This window comes from Myiozetetes cayanensis, unplaced genomic scaffold (genome assembly GCF_022539395.1).
Source record: "Myiozetetes cayanensis isolate MyiCay16 unplaced genomic scaffold, myiCay2020 scf19, whole genome shotgun sequence".
In the NCBI taxonomy this organism is placed as follows: domain Eukaryota; kingdom Metazoa; phylum Chordata; class Aves; order Passeriformes; family Tyrannidae; genus Myiozetetes; species Myiozetetes cayanensis.
The window spans coordinates 9748362-9767363 of NW_026087400.1; the positions used below are offsets into that span (position 1 = coordinate 9748362).

The following is a 19002-nucleotide window of genomic DNA, read 5'->3' on the forward strand; positions in this document are numbered from 1 at the left end:
AGTTATCACAGCGGCGAGAGACTTCTGAACTACACTCCCCTGATAACTGTAATAGCTCCCTCCAGTCACTGCCATCAGGGCTCCCTGAGAGGAACTGAACACCTTAAACTCAACCCCCTTCCAACATAATGACAGTCGTTGTTTTCAAATCCTACCTATTGCCAGCACTGATGACACCTCTGCCTTCCAGCACGCAGGGAAGTGACACCAGCAGAGCTCCCTGCAGCCCTTCACCCCCCTGTGACACCACCCCCGAGGCAGCAGAGTGACACACTCCCCCTCCCCAGTCCTTGTGGGGAATAAAGATGTGCAAAATAGACGCTTTATGTGTAATAAACCCCATTCCCCACAATCCAAGAATGAAACGTCCTTCAAAGCCTCTGTGTGGCACCCAGGTCCCCCCAGCCTGCTGAGCCAACACTGCCCCCGAGCAAGGGGAGCAAGGTTTGCAACTCTGGGACCACAAGCGCTTGTGAAAGGACAGTGGTGGCTTTCACACCCAGGAAAACACCCATGCAAGCAGATTTATTAAAAAATAATGGTGAACCAAATGAAAACTTTGAGTTCTCTGAGCTCAGCTGGAGCTCAGGGCTCTGCTGGCAGGCTCCTCTCTTATCCTACATCTGGGGCTGTCTGATGGCTCTGGTAAAAAACAGTGAAAACCCTCAAGGGTCACTTTATCTTCTTGGCTGTTAAAAATTGCTTCATTAGGTGAGGAAAATAATGCCATCAGTCCCCTTCCTCCTTCCCCAGCTTTCTCTCACCAGTGTAAAACCTCCTGGATTCTATTCCTAAGGTTTATTGTGGAGGCAAATGCCACAACCCACAGGATTCAGGGGGGAAACTGAGGCACAGGAACTCAGCTCACGTGTCTGCAGGAGGGTCAACTGTGACACAGTCAGGGATTCCAGACCACAACACTGTGTTACTCCCTGGATCTCACTGCTCACCAGCAAAACCCACCTCCCAGCTGGGGTTGTAGTGATCTCTACTATGACTAATAACTCTCTCTCCGAAGTCCTCACGTCTCGCCTGCACCAGGAAATCCACTGGGATAAATGGAGATTAAAAAAAAAAAAAAAAAACACTTCCCAAGGACCTGATTGCACCCCTAATATTTACTCCTGGACTCCTGCAGTTGCTTTGATCCTCCTGATGCTGGGCTAAACTTCAAAATAAACAACACTCTGTATTTTCCACCACCATTAAATGTAATGAATGGATGCAATTAATCAACCACAGGTAAATCCTCTGGCAGAGAGTCCATAGCAAAGTAAATTTTTGTCTATTTTTTGAAGGTATTTTATTTACTTGGCACCTTTGTCTTTGTTTTTCATTCATCCTAATCTTTTTATCCCCCCAAATCTGTACTGATTTCATTTCAAACTCAGCTCTTAATCTCATTTAATACATGTAGATGTTAGACATTTCATATTTTAGTTGCCTGGGAAGTTCACAATACCAGCTTTTTAGAACCTCATTTTTCATTTAAATATATTTCAGATTCTGTTTTCAGCACACTCACTCATTTGGTTTGCTGCACTCTGAGTCTAAATAAATGTGTATCACGACAAACCTGTGACTACAGGGCAGTAAATACTCAAGTTCCTCCTGCAAAGAGCTGATTCCCAGATTTTGTGTGTCTGATTTGGAGCCTCCAAGGTCTCCAAATGAGGGTACAATATTGGCACATGATAAGGCACCTCATTTGTGTGTCCAGTTCCTCTGGACACCTTCAATTGGCTTTTTATTTTCCCCACAGCTACACCATTCATGCATCCAGTGCCGTCAACTACACATGTTGATTAATAAAGGAATCATGTCTATGTTTTACTGAAAAATTGCATGAAAAAAATCAGAGCACAGGTATTTGAGGGAGGAAGGAAGACTAATGTGAAAAATCTGAGCCCTCCTTTTCCCAGCAGCTCTAAGTTGCATCAAATGTTTAAAGCCAGCTGAAGTCAGGCATGTAAAGCAGCAGCAAAATCATTTTTCTATATAGTCAAGAGATTTTTATCCAAGGACCACTGAAGAGCTTTCCCATGACATATAATATGATCTCAAAAAAGAGAATAAATTCTGGCCTGAAACCTGAAACATTTCCATCAGAGAAACTTAAAGTATGGGCAGAATATGTTGTGCATTAAAATTGCAATGAGATATATTGCTGGGCCACAGGCTTGATATCAGAGGTCTTTGAAAAGGCACTTGCAGTGCCATGAGATCCTTGTAAGGTCTACATAAAATTAAAAAATCAGCTTTAAATCAGAGCTAAAAGAGCTCATTAGTGTCATGTGGTTCTCTTGTTCCCAGTGGGCAACCAACACACCCACGTGGGTGGGGAAGAGCTGCAGGTTCTGCCTTGACCCTGCTCTTCTCACAGCTCAGCTTCTCAACTGGGGCACAGGGGAAGAGAAAAAACTTAGCTGGGAACTGACTCTTGGGTGAAAAGTCGGTAACTAATGGAAAGCAGCTTTATCCCTCTTCACACAATGACATTTTTGTTAGCAGATAATTCTCGGGTTCTTCAAAATAGAAGTTTGCTGAAGCAACTCCACTGGGACCCCAGCAGCAAAATTCTGAGTTATTTGTCAGTGACTCTTCTGGCTAAACAGATTTTCTGCCAGATCTCTACTAAAAAATCAGGAGCTTCATGAAGAGGCCTCCTCGAAATAGTGTGGTACAAACTTGCCCTCTGCAGTTAATGTGATGCAACAAACTTCTCCTTTCAGACTGACCTCAGCAGGGCCTTTCCATGGGAGAAATGAATTCCTGTATCCCTGCAGGGATCAATCTCTTCACCAGTGACTCCTCCTTCACACACCTCCAGGCTCACTTCAAAGTTTACACCTCATTTCATACCAATCCATCACCATGAAAAGCAAAGTGTAAAACACCTACTTAAGGCATAAAAATTATATACACCAAGTAAGTGGGTTAAATAATATATTTATCAACAACAGCTCTAGTAGAGAAAGGAAAAAAAATCACAGTCAGATTTTGTTGTAACAGTGGGATAAGTTATCCCTGATTAAAAATATGTACATGAATTGAAAATAGTGATAGAAAACAGAGTGGACAACTCTTACCAGACCAGAAGCAGCTCACAAACTACAGGACACAGTTTGGAGAAAAACAAGAACTTCTACAGATCAATATCAGTAACAAGTAAAATCCATGTCAGGTTTTGATTTTGCAAAACCACTGGTAATCAGACCGAGACTCCTTCTCATCTCAGAACCCAAAGTTCAAAGGAATATTCTAATATTGATTTGCCTGTAAACATCTCCCTCAGAACAGAAACCCGAACAGAAGAAAGCCAAGTATGGGAATCCGTGAAAATAAAAGAAAATCTTTAAAGAAAAAGTTTTATTTCTTAATGAAGTGAAAACAACATGAACAAAACAAAACCAAACAAACATAAAAACAAACCCAACAAAAAAAAAAAAAACCACAACAAATCAACGACTTAAAAAGAGGAACACAACCATAGGAGAGATCTTCTTTGAGACCTGAACTGATATATGAAAATTACAAGTCTTGTTGCACCAATTACTTACAAAATATTTGGCTTTATCTGTCTCTTACTTTGATCCCAGACTTTAAACCAGACTGGTCACATCCACCTGTGGCCTTCACATGAGCATTCCATGCTTGGATGACAAACTGCCCCGGAATCACAGCAGGGCTGAGAAAGCACCATCCCACACATATTCTGTGCATGTGTAGATGCACAGTGGAAAACCATTTTTGCCTTAAAAGAAGAAATTTTTGAAGTAAAATTCTTCCCTAACACTTTGCAGTTGAAATATGCTCCTGCAAGAACTAATCCATCCTTCATTTTGAAGAGAGAGAGAGAATAAAATCAGACGGAAATGTTTATTCCTGTAACACAAATCTGTAACATCAGAAGTCAGTTGTAATTTAATTAGCAGCTATGGCAGATTAGAAGATTTGTGATTCCTCCAATAAAGAGAGATATTTTTTTTTTTAGGAGCAATTAACACAAGACCACATGTGAAGCCTTGAAATTTAGAGGGAACAAAGGTGGGAGGTGGAGATGAAAATAAAAATCCAGGAAGTGGAAACAAGTAAGTTGTTTTCTAATTTTTAACACTGTTGTCCTTGCTTGGGGGAAGACAGGTTACTGTTATAAGCAGATCAAAGGAATAAAACTGGTGCAAAGCTTCCTCATGTGCAGAATGCAATTCCTGTTATCAGTGTCCCTCTGTTTAGAGTGAAGTTGTTTACTTATTTAAAAAAAAAATGAGTGGTAGCAACAATTTGGGGAGTTCATGAACTTTATTATTTGTTGCATTTAATAAGCAGAGAGAAAGGGAAAGGTCGTGTCTTGACTGGAATAGCTTGTAAGTTAATTTATCAGCAAAACACAGAAGCTGGAGATAAAGACAATCTACTTTTAGTTGCTGTATTTGATTGTTTTCCTTATGGTTTAATAGTGTAAATTAAAAGAGAGCTTAAATGTTAGCACCACTGACAAGATGGCACATCCAAAATAATAAGGAAGCAAATAAAATGATTCATGTGGAATTTTGAAATATCTCAAAATATGTCAACCACCAGATGTCACAAAACCTGCAAGGGATGATGCACTGCAGGGAGAAGGGCAAGGCTCTGGCAACAGCACAGCAAGGTTGGAAATTACCCTACAAGTCTCTGTAAATCTCAGTCTTGGAATAAAGGGAATAAAACACACTTCAGGCAAAACAAACTGAATTTTCTCCACCACCATCTACCTCAAAGAAGTGATGTGTGTCCAAAAGCAGCATCCTGGGCATGACAGAAAGCACAGGCCACCTGAGCACTAAAAAAGAGCATTCAAAAATATATAGTTTGACCTTAGATAAGCACTGACAAGGTCAGTATGTTCACCATCACTCACAAATTCTACAGAATTCTACATTTATTTTTGTTCACATATATATATATACATATATATATACACAAAATGCTCAATGTATCCTCCATGCAACAAATCCCATGTGAAAGACACCATTCAGAACATCCAGAAAATACTTTCTCTGTTGCCTTTGCCAAATGCATTTTCATGTCCTTATGGAAAAACAGAAAATGGGTATGAATTAATTTATATCAAATCTTGATGTTGATAGCAAAATCCTTTGTCTAAGTCATGATAATCAGTAAAGAACCCAACAAAGCCTGACTGTTACTATTAGCTCCAAGAAAAAAAGTTTAAAATTTTAGCTGAAATAAAGATTAAATCCCATTGCACACAATAATAGATCTGTTTCAAGCACCGTGAAAAAGAATACGTGCATTTCCCCAGCCAAAACAACAATGTAAATCAAGAACATCCATCAAGGGAGAGACCACAGTAGGTATGAGTTGGGGAGAAAAAGTGATTCTTAACATTCTGTATTCAAAGGAAAATTCATTCAGAGCAATAAATAACTTTGTTTTGTTAATATAACCCCTGTTGCTTTGGTGTGATGCAATAATCTCCAAGAGTTGCAAAGATAGGAAAGAGAACACTGAATTTGCCCAAGGAGGCAGTAATTTATAACCTCTGACAGGGTTATCCTACACTTGATCACTTTTATTTACTTCTTTTCTCTTTTAAAAATTAAATTAAATGTAAAGTTACCTCCTGCCAGTACCAAACCCTTGTATCCTGCATGTCAGATGGAAGGTCACTATTTATACTCTTATATTGAACAAGCCCATTAATCATCAATGTTCACCTTCACCCAATGCTTGGAAAAGAACTGTTGTTGCACAAAGTGCTTAGGAATTAACAGAGATGGGCAGAGTGACCCTGCTTTATCTGCCTGAACACCACACTGAGGTTTAATATCATTTGTGTTTTTCAACATGGTGGGACACAGGGACATCTGTGTGTGCTACTGATCTAAACCCCAAAGTCAGGAAATAAAGTATCCCAAGCACATCAGAATTGTGCAACACACATTTCAAACACTTCCCTAACTCAGAAGGAAATGGGCCATTGCTGGAGGGAACAGCACCTACAGCTCCAGAACTCACACCTTCAGCTCTCTGGTTTTCAGTTTGTCCACATGTAGAGCCTGAGCCAGAGCCAGGGCAGTGGCAGCCCCAGATCAGGGATGCAAGCAGCAAATTCCCAGGATGCATTTATAGCTCACGTTGCTCACAGGAGCATTAATTCGGAATATGCAATTGGAGAGCAGAGCCAGGAGGGAGGAACTGCAATAGTTCATTCCAACAGTACCAAATTCTCAGATTGACTGTAACCAACGTTTTCCCAGCTATAATAAGATCCAAATCCAAGGCTGTTAGAACACAATGGCCCTGCAGGCTTAGTACATTTTGAAACCTGGAGGCAAAGGGCTCCAGTTCAGGGTTGGGACTTCAGATGCACAACGACTGGGGCTAAAGCCTTGAGAGCAGCCCTGCACACAACCCACAAAAAGCCCTTTGGCTGGTGGGACGTGGGTACACAAGTGACATGGTCAGCATGAGGACACATTTCCTTAGTGTGATTTGCTTTGAGGGTGGAAAGCTGTGGGAGATGCAAGGCCCAGAAGGTACAAATGCCAGCACCCAATTCAGTCAGAAATAAAGCAGCAAAGGGTGAGAGCCAGCATTTATCCTGTGCAGGAAAGAGCCCCAGTAAATAAACTCTGTATTAAGACTTCTGAAGACTTCTAAAGGCCCTGGAAGAGCATTATTCTTTCTGACTCTGCATTTATACGGTTGGATTTCAGGGACCAAGGAGCTCTGAGGAAGGATCACAACCATACCAGGGATGCAGAGCCTTTGGGAGTGCAGCAGAGTGACTTCAGAACGTTAAGGTAGGAGGGAGTTGCGTGCTCAATTTAATTAAGCTAATTACAGATCAACAGTGAGAAAGGTTAATAAAAAGAGACTAAGACAGATTTTCAACTGCTTTGACCTTGAGTTGTTAATGAAGTCCAAATCCTCTCCCTAGGAAATGGGGTTGCCTGGTGGAAGCATGATAGTCTGCAACTGAACCTGCAAAACAGCCACATACATCCTATTTATTTTCTTCTGGTGGAGGATACAACAAGGGAAATATGGGGCTTCTAACTTGAAGCAGCTTGTGACATATAGAAAGGAAACAGAAGCAGGTTTTCTGTCAGATCACCCACTACGTCCAAAATAACAATCCACCCTATCCACTCTGACAAAATAACACATAATAGAACTAAAACTGTGCTGACAAAAATAGTCTGTTAAGCTTCCCATTCCTCTGAGGCCTGAAGTCTATTTTTGCTGCTGAGAGCTGAAGTTACACACGCCCCACCGAAGCCTGCTCGGCTCAACCAGTTGAAAGAAGCAGCCTGCAAAGCATTAATAATTCATCTGATTTACTTCAGTTGGCACATTTCAGCTACCAAACTGCACCAAACTCTCCTGCAAGGAAAGAGGAGTCATTTCAGAAGGAAAAGAACCCTCCTTCAAGCACGTTCCTTTTCTTTTTTCTGTTCCTCGTACTTACTGGCGATGAAAAGCCATCACAGGCAGTCGGGGAGAAGAAGGAGCTCATGTAGCATCAGGGTAGGAAAAGCAGAGACATCAGAAGGATGAGATTTCAATGTCAACCACGATCCACCAGTCCAATTTATTTCTGACAATTCTGTGTTCTCTGATAGTCATTTTGAGAGGTTTTCCTTGGCATAGGAAGAGCAGCAAAGACCTTTGGCTGCCATCGATCCTCTTTCCAGTCATAAAACTGAACAAAACTTGGGCACCACTCACCTGGGAAACACCCCACTCTCTTTTGTATTGATACAAGTCATGTGCAGCTTCAAAAGGAAAGTCTCTCTTGTCACACCAGCACCTCAACAACTGAGTTTTACATGTCCATTCATTTTACTTTCAAAATATTTTCTAGAATGAATTAAACCTCTGGCTGCCTCCAGGTTTATTCATGCTATCGATTGCTCTGGAGATGAGTGGGAGTAATTATTTTGAAAAGGTTCGTTCTCAAGAGTGAACATGGAGGGTGTTAAATGTATTCAAACTGCTGAATAACATACAGCTGAAAGTGAGAAAAGATGCAGCTCTGAGTGAATGGAAATACACAAAGAACCGGGGTCTGAAATGGTAATTTTTGATGACCACAGTGGCATAAAGGGGACGTTGAGAATACACCAAAACAGAAACTTCCCTCTTCTCACAAAGATGATGAGATGGAAAAGGCCCAGATTATTTCTTGACAGACCTGTTCCCTTCCATGTAAGGAAGGGAAGAGTTGCTTATTTTTACAAACAGTGCCCTGGACACCAAAGTCTTGCCTTTTCCACTGCTGCCGTGGCTCCCTGGTGACCCCTCCTCATCTTTCCTCACCAAGTGTCTCCAAAGGGCATTTGCCACCAAGGATAACCTGTGCCTCTATTGCCAGTGCCTGTAGGGGACTCCATTCCTGCAGGTTTCTGCCCAGGCTGGGGAAGGTGGTGCAGGTGGCAGCACTCTGGGCACATCTACCTCCACTATTTGTTCAAATGCTGAACTGGGACTAAAGCAACCAACATGCTGAGGGAAGTCCCAACCCCACCATCACCTCCCAGAGGAAAAGGGGCCAACACCTCCAACATGTGGCTGGGCAGGAAGAATGATTTGCCACCTAAAAGGGTTTGTCACAATTTAGTAGCAATATCAGGTTTCAGTGTTTGGCAACAAAAGTGGATCCCACGATAACCTTTCTGTCACAGTTGAAAGTGTGGATGTCAAAACGTGAGAAAGATTATAATCCATGGACATTAATCATCCAAGGACCTGGGGACTCAAAGTTCTGTAAAAGAAAGGACACCTCCAAGAGAAAATCCATGGGCTGAGACAGGCTGGGGGTTCATGGAGAACAGCTGCACCTCCAAATAACTTTGTGCTTTCAGCTCTGTGATTATGTATAAGCTTATATATATAAACTATAGCTTCTTAACAGATGGGAAAAAAAATCCATAAATTAGGCCTCTCTGGCATTAATTTGTTGGTGATTTTTCGTTTGCATGAAACCAACATTAAGTAATTTGTGTTCATGAAAAAAACCAAGACCTTTAACCATGTTGAACTTCACCCTCCTGTGGAACAGGTCATTTATTGAATCACTACTGAATTAACTTCCAGTAATTAAGCCTCTACTGCATAGCAGTTATTTGAATAGTTCTTACAATATTACAACAAGAGAGCATTAGAGGCCACTTTCAGAAAAGTAATTTAGTCTAAAAAAATGGAATCTCATTTGTCCTTCCCAGTATGCTATTGCAGCCCACTAAAGCACACAGTCCTCAGGTACTACTGGATCAAACATGGAATGGATTGGAAACACTTTCTCACCCACACAGGAGGAGACCCCTTTTTTTCAGAAAATTCAACATTTAACCAGAGAGCTCAGTCTCCTAATTTCTTTGAATACTTGTGCCATGCTGATAGAAAGTGAACAACCAGATCCGTCAGACCCATGTTGGTCATCACTTCAGTATTTTGTAAACAAGTAAACCACAGAATGGATTTTTTTTTTCCCAAAATAGAAATCTCCAATCACCTGGGGTTGCTCATTGCGAGGCATTTCAGTGCCTTGGAGCAAACCCAAGAAGTTCTGTACAAGAAAAGCAGCATCAATTGACACACTATGGAGGCCCTGGAAGTTTTCTAGCACAGATTTCCCCTTGGAATATCTGTGGAATAGCTACTGGACAAGCTAAGAACAGCCACAGGGGAAATAATCAGAGAAAAGAAAAAGAATAATCCTGCCGACTGTCCAGCTGTACAAGGAGCAGTGACAGAGAATTTCATGTCCTCTATCACCAAGCTTGGTGGCAGGAGACTCAGCTTGGGCCATTCAGAAATGTGTTGACTAAGCCATTCTTCTTAAAAAGACATCCAATACATTTTGAGTGATTTAGCCTCTTTTTCAACAGAAAAATTTGTCCATGCAGAAAGAGAGGAATCTGACAGTTTGTCTGGGGGTTTCCAGGCCTTCAACAGCAAATCCCAGGGGTGCAAACATCAAGAAGGCCCAGATAAATTGCTCCTGAATAGGCTCAGTTTATCCACGACATAGGACATATTTTGTAAGATAAAGGCAACCCCGCAGTAAACCTGAGAGCAGAGCCACATCATCACTCATATTTGCTATTCCACTGGCCACATCCAGGATCTGTGCCCTGGGAACAGCAGCCTCCAGAGCCACCAGTGCTGGGGCACAGGGACTGCACTGCTTTCAGGGGTTTTAGTCCTCCAGGAAGGGTGATGCACTCACAGGACATGAACCACTTATTTTTAAAAAGCAGCTGTTTAAACAGCTTTTATGTATATGTAAGCCAAGGATTCCAACTCATAAAATTATGGAGTCAGAGCAGAAATTTCATGTGTGAAAAGAAGAACATCAAAAAAGCTCAGGAGCTGTTGCAGGTTTCTGCTCCCTGCAGGTCAGGCTGTCCTTGAAGGAGATTCACAAGACAGGTATGGGCTTCCTGCAAAGATACTGCCAGCCCTCATCAGATTTTGACTGATTAGGACAGGGAAGCCAAATGAAGAAGTATAAGTTGCCAGCTGACCCAGACTGAATCTCTGGGACACATCACATCCTTTATTTGCTCCCTGTGCTTCTCTGTTTGTTCCCTGCCCTCCTTGCTCTTGCAGCAACAGGCACAGATGTATTTCACACCGGTGCCAGAAGAACAGTCTTATTCCTGTGCAGAAGTCATTTGTCAGGAAAAGAAATTCACAGTTAACACTAAGGGACTTACTTTGCTTTCCTGCTCATAATTCAGGCTGCCTGATTTTGCTTGTTTCTGCAATTTCAGATATATATGAGCCTGTATTAAAGAGTTGCCTGGCACGAAGCCGGCATCATTTGCCTACTCTTTGATGCCAAATGCTCTTGCTTTTTCCATCTCCTTCCAGGATCTCAGACAGCCCAGCAGCCATCTGCAGAGCACTCCCCTCCTCCCCCCAGTTTCAATTATTTTGCCATCCAAGCAGCAGTTACTCCAACACTGAGCTGCAATTCCCAGGAGACTGCAGCTCTCCTGCAATTTGACTGTATTTCTGGCTGAGCTTCTTTCCCATTTTGTGATATTATCCTAATGAGCTGAACATCACCAGTGTCATGCAACTTCTCAATTCCTGGACAAAGCTGTTTGGTGGTCTGTAGGTTATTCCCTTCGAGTCTTATAAATAAATTATAGCTCTCAGCACCAAAAGATTTCATTAAACTGACAAACAAGCTCCCCAGTCCAAAAAATGGGGTATTTTAGCAGCCCTTTCCATCCCAGCAGGAGGTGGAATGTCACAGGTCTGGACCTGCACTGACAGTGGACAGCCCAGAAAAGTGGGTCCAACACTTGTTTCAATAGTCAGTCACTCCAGTTTTGAAGCTCTGGAGAAATCCACTTTATTATCCTCCATGTATTTCCCAGATGAACTAAGGGAAATGTGCAATCCCGATACTTTTAGGGTATAGTCTTTGCTGGCAGGTGGAGTTTTCAATTCTTAAACAATCAGAGGGAAATTCCCATCCACTGCTTAGGAGTCACTCAGGTTGTGCCCACTCAGTCTTGTCACGACTCTGGGCTGTACAGGGTGGCCTCCTCCCTGTCCCTCGATTTATTCTCAAACTTGTCCTCCTGTTTTATTGTCTCCAGTCTGCTTGCTCACAGCACCCAGAAGAAGGAAAATCACAGAAGTAAATGAAACTGGCTTTAGCTTTCCTATTAGGATAAGCAAAAAAATCCAGATGTTTCAGGATGAGGAATTTTGCATTTTTGATTTTATTTCAGTTATCTTCATTTTCTGGTCTGGTAGCTAAAGTTAAAACCTAAAGTTATAATCTATCACACTGCAGAAAGTCACATTACTACAGAAATCACCAGTTCAAGATTTGTCCACCCACACAGAGCTGTGCAGACATGGTAGATTTTTGGTAACATTTTAGTCACCTTAAGGGAAAAAAAAATTGCTAAACCTGTGCTGCACCTTGACTGCTGCTACCACAGACACTCAACTCTGATCCTGCCACCTCTGCATGCAAAACATGCCAAAACATCACCCATAGAAAGCCTTGCTTGTGAAAATGAAGCAACCAAACCACCACTGAAGAGGCAGTGCCAGCCCTCCCCACTGCCCCAGCATTTCTCCAGCTGCACCACGATCTGCTTAGAGAATAAAAACATCTGAAAAGCAATCTGACACATCAAAACCAGTTACAGACCCAGTTCATTTTCAGCTGGATCTGCTTTGTGATCCAGGATAGTAGAGTAGAGGAAGAAGGGCAGGGTCCCTCTGACAGCGGCTCCAAGCCACACAGTTGGAGGTATCTGCCATGGACACTCGTGGAAAAGCTGTCAGGATCTGCTTAATTGTGTGTATTAGCTGAGGAGAAGAAAAAGCAGGTTGCCTCCACCTGAAATCTGAAAGGAATTCTAGAATACAAAGGGCTCTGATTACAGCAGCTTGGCTGGGACTCAAACATGCCCAGAAGTCAGAGTGGTGCTTTAATGTCTTCCAGTACATGGAAATAGGATCCCACAGTTTGGCAAAACCCTTCTGACTGAAAGGCAGCATCAAGTCCATCGCTCCCCACAGCCCTGAATTCGTAGCTAAATGTCCTTCACTCGTGAGCCAGCTCATGACCAGCTCCCATGGCCTCAGTTCTCCAGGAACCAACGTGTTTGCAGCATTGGCACAGGATGGTTCTTTCTGCAGTCCCCACAAGAGCTGTCCTGGTCCGTAATCCCTGCCCTCACTGCCCTTTCCCAGCTCATTTGCCTGGGACAGGACAAAACACGGAGCAGGTCCACACAACACAAGGTGAGGAGCCTCCTGCCCCACGAGCCACCACATCTCTGAACCCCCATGTGACATCTCAGCACCTTCAGCCAGAGAACACCAACCAGCACAGTGCCTCTCCTTTATTCCAGTGATAATTCAGGCCATTGTTGCAGCCTTCCCTTCAGTTTATTTGAGCAGCTGTTGTACTTCCTTGGTTGCCCGTGTTGGGTTTTTAATTTATTCAGGTTTGTAGCTGGTGTTTGCTGCTTTATTTTAAGTTCAGGATCTGACTTTAGCTCCCCTGGCCTGTGACATCATTGCAAGAATGGCAGAGAGGAGGCAGTTGTGCTTATGAGCACGAACAAATGAGCAAACCCAGCACTGAGCACTAATAACCATCATAATCCTGAAGCCTGGGAAGTGCCCCTGCCTGTTAGAGTCAGACCTGAGCCTGACCTTCCTCAGGCTGCACAGCTCATTACAGAGATCAGAGCCTTGAACTCCCTCCTGTGCAAAGGGATGGGAGCTTTGGATAACCCCTGTCTCTACTGTACCAGAAAAGATGAGCTGATGTTCAATGACAGGAACACAGAGGAGGAAAAAAATCAATTCTCTTGCTGGCAACTGTGTAGTACTAAACTGCTGAAGTGAACTGGAAAGTGTGAGCTTAAAAAAATACTACCTTAGACCAAAAAAAAAAAAAAAAGGCACAAACCAGCCCTTTGTCCACCCTACATACCACGTTAAACTGAAGTAAGCGTGTCTGAGAGCACAGATCCTGCAGTAATTAGTTCTCTGATGATGTAACTCAGTTGTAGCTGTTAAAGTTTGTGCAGCCCATGACTGGAGTTACTTGTTTTTCCATTCCTTTCAGCCTCCTTTTTCAGCACGGGCTCCTCTGGCTGCAGAGCACGAGCTGCTTGCCAGAGATGCCAATAAACATAAAGCAGCAGCACAAGCACACAGAGCGAGTCTGTCTGCACAGGAAACGTGCCACAAACATGCCATGGCAGCTGAGCAGCCTCAGATATTTCCCTGGCCTGTATCTATTTCATTGCATGACTGTAAAACTCTTGTGAATCCCATTGACATGAGGTGCTTGTCAGCTGAACAGAAAAATCCCATGTTCTTCATTTCCACGGACACACAAAAACCACAAGAACTGCACAATCTGGTAACTCGCTGTGGTGACTCTTGTGAGTTCCTGACCATCCCCAGCAAGTGCAGAGGCTTTTTGAAACTTCTAATTATGGAAATATATTTGCCTTCTTTCAGCTCCCTGTCACTCATTCCCCATTTATGATGCACAGTGTTTTTTGCTTTAAAAGTTTTCAGAACAGGCCTTTTCTATTACTCTACTGACACAGAGGCAAATGTTTAACCAGCATGGAATAGAAGGATCCCTTCAAAGTCCAAAGAAATGCAAGTGTTTCTACATCAAAAATCTCATCAGAAGGAGAAACCAGCAGTAAACCTGAAATGGAACATACCAAAAATGCCTGAGAGCAGCTAAAGGGACCCTCTCTGCTCGTTAACCTACAGAGAAGTGGCTTCTTTACCCATTCACCCACCCACCCCAAGGTGCTCCATCCTCAGTAACACAGGGAACAGTTTCCTTTCTCTTTGAGTTGCACAAACCACTCTTTGCTCATGTTTATTTTTCCAGTTGTTTATAGCACAAAAACCTTAAGGGCAGTTCCACAGATGCTGACTGGATTCCACTAAACTGGAACAGGGCTCTCAGAGCACTGAATCCATGACTTTGCACAGTGATGCTTGAAAAGCAATTTTATTCCAACATTAGCCACACTTATTCCCTGATTCCTGATCCTCTGATCATCCTTTGCACTACAAGTGCTGTTGCAAAGAGATAACACACCATGATTGGAACATCTGTGCTTCCTAGCAGAATTTTTTTTTTCTTAGTTGGTCACTGGCCAGTTTATAAAGAATGAGAAAATAAAGGGAGAATTAAAACAGGCAGAAGTCTCACATTTAAAATCAATTTCAATTTGGGTTCAGCCCCTGTGCTGAACACCAGCCAAGTTCTTGAAACAAGTCCCACCGATCACAGAAATACCCAAAACTCTTGTTTATAAGCAGAGTTTATCCGATGCCAGAATAATATGTCAAGCACTAGAATTTAATTCCTATTTCCAATATGTTTGGAAACTGAGCACATTTCCATTTCCACAGGTGAATATTAGTTTGATGCAGATCTGCAGATCCTTATTACTTTCACGAGCATTCAGCCTTCCAGTGACAACTACAAAGAACAAATTCCCTGCCTGCAAACCATCCAGCTGCTCTTTGGTGTTCTCCTGTAATCTCATAAACTTGCATTATTATATCCAGCATCATATGCAGTGTAAGAGGAGTATTTTATTCAACCCAAAATGCTATATAATAGAACCTACAGTAGCTTAATTTCCTCTCTTCGTGGCTCTCAGCAGCGTCCAACCCCTGAAAGTATTTATTCAGTCACACCAGCAGTTACATAATACTAAAGATTTCCCTGTTGCCCAGCCTTCTCTTGTTGCCTCTCCTTTAACTTGCAGTTCATCCATAACAGTTTATGGAAGTGAATGGAGGGACACTGATGATTTGGGGAAGTTGTTGTTGTTGAGGGTTGCACAAAATGACCCCCAGGATCCTCAAGGCAGCATCTGACTGCAGAGTGTGAGATACGTTTTTGATGTATTTTTTTCCTCCATTTGTGAATCTTTCAGCAAATTGCCCCATTTTCTGTAAGCTGACAAGGTCTGAGGGAGGATTTGCCTGGCTTTTCTCTCATGGCTTATTTACCAATTGTATTTGTACCAGTGCTCTGTGTTGAGCTGCTCAGGGTACCCCAGATTGCACCATTGTGTCAGGAGAGCAGCTCTTCAGACAGAGGGAGGGCAGCAGACAGGCCATGGAGTGCAGTGGATTTAGCCACCTCTAGATACCACAACTTGCAGGACAATATGATGTTCTTACCAAAAATAGCCCTTATCTAGTAGTGTAACAAAACCAACGCAAAAAACAGCCACTCTCACATTAACATTTCTGTCTGAACAGCCCTTCAGAAAGCCAAACATGTTCACCTGCCTTAGTGTGATGGGGTTTCACTAGATATTTTCATATTTAAACTTGAATAAAGACCCTAATCCTTCCCTCTTCGTTGACGTTTAGAGAGCACAGTTACTGCTGGAAGGTTCACATGTTTATTCATGAGGAACTCACCAGTTGAGCCAATGGCTGCAGTTCTCAGCCAAAATCTGAGCTTTGCCTAAGGTTCAGTAAAACCCTTTTATTCTCTTCAGATTACTGCTGTCTCTCTGCAGTTTGTGACTCCAACCCAGAAACTGCTTGTACCTCTCAAGTCGTGCTTTTGTCAAGCCCCAATTACAAGTGTTAGCATTTAATAGTATAATAACTCTCCTGCTTTTTAAGTACAAACCACTGTCAGACCTTTCACATGAAGTGGGAAGAGGCAGCAGGAATTACTGTAAGACAGTCACATTTAACAGCTGCTGTGGAGAAGTGCAGGTAGTAAAAAGCTGGTTTTGAATAAAATACGCCACTCACCCATTGCATGTGAAATATTGTAATGAATAAATAGATAATTTAAGAGAATTCAGGCTGAAGTCCCTAACCATTATCATTGGAAACTTGCAATGAACAAAGGCCAGAAGTTTTCTGAACATTAACATAAAAGTTTTATTGAAGTTTCTCTTCTAAATGTTGGTCATAATATTTGGCACATAAACCCCCAGAGTTCAGAATATCAGACATTAAATTATTTATGGCTGAAAAAGCACAAAATACCAGACCAAATTACTTTGCAAGAGAGAACAGGCCATGCCAGATGTTTCACGACAGTGTATATTTTCAGTCCTTAATTAAAAGAAGAAACAAGAACAACAAGTCCCAAGTCACAATCATTACAAAGCTTTGGAGGAAAAAAGCTAAATCAAGTCTCTTATGATTCTCTAGGGACTTAAATTAAGTGCCCAATAAAATGGGCAGTTAACCAGATAAGCACAGATCTCTTCACTACTTTAATTAAATGTGATTCATCTAAGTGACAATTGTCTGAGAAACTTCGGGTGCTGTTTTCAAGGTGGGGGAAAACCCAGGCTGTGCTATAGGAGCAAAGTTGAAAATTCACACTTTGGAGGTAAAATGTGTAGATAAATATATGACAAGGAAGAGACACAGAATTTGCAAGGTGTGCCATGCAGTGGGAAAGGTAATAGGAAGCAGCAGCTTTTCAAGGGAACTGTAAATTATAATGTATGCAAATGTACACTGAACAACAACCCCCTCAGGAGAGAATAATAGCAAATCAGGACTTTCTGGAAAACTTTAGGGTTTGTGTCGAGAACTAGGATTAAAGTTTTAGAAATTTGCTACCAAAAGAGAATCCCAAAGGATGCACTTCAGGCAGAGCAATAGGACACAGGCTGTGATACCTCCTGCAGTCCTAGAGTTGTGTCCATGACCTGAAGACTTCCCAGGCTGCTCCCAACACTGAGCTCAGGGGGCCCAGCTCCCACATGGCCTTCCCTGGTTGGATGCACCCAGGAGCACCTTTGGAACAGAGCAGCAGCTTCCCACAGGGAGCTGTAAATCCAAAGGGAATGGCCAAGCTTGAAACTTTGCATGCCCAGGCAGTTTGTCTGTGCATCCACTGCCCAGCTGGGACTGAAGGCAGATGTCAGGGTCAGAGATGGGTGAACCAACATGGGTGAAGTAAGAACAGGGTTAACTTGTCTGCCCCTGTAAGTCCAATCCCAAATCCTGCCAAGGATTCAAAACACTGTCAGTTAAGTATTTTTCCATATGAGACAGGACTTGCAGTCCTAAGTCTGGAACAGAAACAATTTCAAGAAGAAAGAAATGCTTTCACTGGCCTGTTGGAAAAGCACTGCAAAAGGGGTGGAAACTCTCCTGTTTGAAGACTCTTTGCTCAATTCACTGCTCAAGGAACCTGGAGAAGTTTTCAAATTCTTGTGACTTTTTTCAAGTGGAAATTCTGATGTCCTAACCAAGAAACTCCCTTTGCCTCCCTGACAATTTTTTCTTGTTCTGTTGCAAAACAGATGCGTCTTTTTCATCCAAAATTGAGAAGCAAACAAAACTACTGAGTGAAATAAACACAGAGGTGAAGATTCTTCACCCAAGGCAACCCCAAGAACACCCAAAAAAACCCCAAGCAACATCATCACCGAGCCTTTTATGAAGGTATTTCACAGGGTGCCCTTCCTGCTGGATTTCTGCTGTGCTTTACTGTGTTGTGTAATTATCTGGCATGAGATGTGAAAAACTATTACCAAGCAGCTGAACAACATGAGATGAGCCAACCATAATCCTACCTCTGCCTTGTCCACAGCTCTGTGTCCACCTGATCTGCCCAGGATAAATCATCTCTCTGGAACAAACACCCCCAGGACTGTCCTCAAGGAGTGCCCTGATGGCACCTGGGACTGCAAATAAAACACAAGGAGCTTTAAAGCCTGGGTGGTAGAGACCCAAGTTTTCACTTTGGTACTCTCTCTACAGCCATTACCAGCTCTGTTACCCAAACCAGCAAAAACTGCCCAAACAACTCCGGCTGGGCTGGACTTGGCCACATCCTCACTCTGCTGCTTTGTCTTGTCCTGTTGGCAAATCACCTGCACAAAGGAATTCCTGCCTCATTAAACATTAGCTGCAGTTTTTCCCAGTGCTGTAGAGGAGTGTTGATAACTTGCATTAGTATCTGCAAAGTGTTGGGGAACTTGGGGCAGAAGATGCAGAATAATTTATTGCAGGTTATGTTCTAATCTCTGCAGGTGTATCTACAGCACAAGGAAAGGAGGGGACAACGGATTTACTTACCCTAAAACTTGTGCCACCACAATGATGAAAATCCTGTAACTTTAGTTTTACTAAAGTGGGAATTTAGATGCGAATTCAAGGTTCTAATTCCTTTGTCTGAATTACTACCTGTCACCAACCTGAGTGAAGGGCACTCCTAAAACACTCAGTCCCAGAACAGGAGCTTGCAACGTCAAAGAAGCAACTGCAGTAAATAACATGCAATCTAAACATCTCATAACTGCCACTTTGTCTGAGATCACTTGTTTTCAAACACCTGTCTGTGCTCATTACAGCTCCCTTTCCCTGCCAGGATCTTTGTTGTTTTTAAGATAAGGGAGGCAGCACCACTAAACAGCATTTGTGCAGCTCCCACTTACCCCAGCGGTCATTTTACCTCTG

At 42.6% G+C, this 19002-nt stretch overlaps 1 long non-coding RNA gene across 3 annotated transcripts in view; it reads right to left on the bottom strand.

The window, feature by feature from the left end:
- Positions 1-19002, bottom strand: part of LOC126639229 (uncharacterized) — a 101446-nt gene that overhangs the window by 56351 nt on the left and 26093 nt on the right. The window contains exon 1 of one of the 3 annotated variants that reach the window (XR_007628767.1): positions 3561-3641. The exons of the other annotated variants lie outside the window; for them this stretch is intronic. This is a non-coding gene — a long non-coding RNA (uncharacterized LOC126639229). Of the gene's footprint in view, positions 1-3560; positions 3642-19002 lie in introns of those variants that run through there. 3 annotated transcript variants of the gene reach the window in all.